Below are 1,239 nucleotides of genomic sequence, written 5' to 3' on the forward strand. Positions count from 1 at the left end.
AGCTGTTTTTGTACAAATTTCTGTGTGGCTGCTGAGAATTTGAGCGAGGCGGGCCGCCTCGTTCGTGTTAATGCCGGGGAAACACTGATATATATAAAATCATGAGTGGGGAGCTGATTGACTTAGTGTTTGAAGACATTACAGCTGAGATTACAAGTGGTTTTTTTGTAAACCTGACGTGAAAAACTACCGCAGGTTGTCATGTGATTGCATACAAGGATAGGAGTTGATCGTGATTATTTGTTCCACTCTATTTCTGCCAGGAAAATCAAAGGCAAAAGAGGTCTAAATTGGATGATGGAAGTAAAGAGGTGCCAGGGGTAGAAGTACGAGTGAGCAATCATCTTGCCACCAAAGAAACCCATGAAGGTATTCAGTATTGCAAAATATGATTTCAGCAAAATTTTGTTTCATCTGAATAGTAACAACTCGAGGGTGTCTTTTGTGCTGGCGAGAGTAACATGTTATAAATATAAATTGTGTAATAGTTGTACATTCTTATTTGCTAACAAAGTTAAGATAGGTGAAGACAATGTGCAAAATTACATCTAACCAATGTATCGAAGTGTGCGATTAATGTTTTTTGAGCAGCATTTACTGTGTGGCCCCCCATGCATGACTTGTTTGTGTGTTGATCGCAGAAGTTGAATCTACAAGTGCACCTGCGAGGCCCTCTGGTGTTCATTCTCAGCAGCCGACTCTGGTGACAGGTGGTGTTATGAGGCAGTACCAGTTGGAGGGTTTCGAATGGCTCAAGGTAAGATTTGTCACAGCCGCAAGCTCTCGATCGTATAGCCACACGTGGGAACCACCATCCACGTTGTCAAGCTCTCCAATTACCCGCCGCGAAATTTCACCAAGTTTTGTGGTGTGACTGCGTTCGATCAGGTGTACTTCACTCCCATTCGCATTTTCCTCGTAACCAACTACGTACAAACTAATGTATACGCCATATTTTTACGCGTTACAGATATTTTCGCGAATTCAGACTTGATGGACAATTTCGCAGTCGGTGAATTATGAATTATTCGATATGAACTATTCGCGGATGGGGACGCGTTCAGAGAATTCGCGAAAATTTAACCACGGCGAAATATACAGCGTATAAAGTACGTGGCACGAACAAAGCGGTCATTGGAGCGGGTGCACGGCTGAACCAATCAAAATGCGCAGCCACTTCGGAATATTAATGAAATACGCATGTGCCAACAGTAGTGTTGTCAATCGGTTGTAATTTCG

The sequence above is a fragment of the Priapulus caudatus genome, unplaced genomic scaffold (assembly GCF_000485595.1).
Source record: "Priapulus caudatus unplaced genomic scaffold, Priapulus_caudatus-5.0.1 Scaffold694, whole genome shotgun sequence".
Classification (NCBI taxonomy): domain Eukaryota; kingdom Metazoa; phylum Priapulida; class Priapulimorpha; order Priapulimorphida; family Priapulidae; genus Priapulus; species Priapulus caudatus.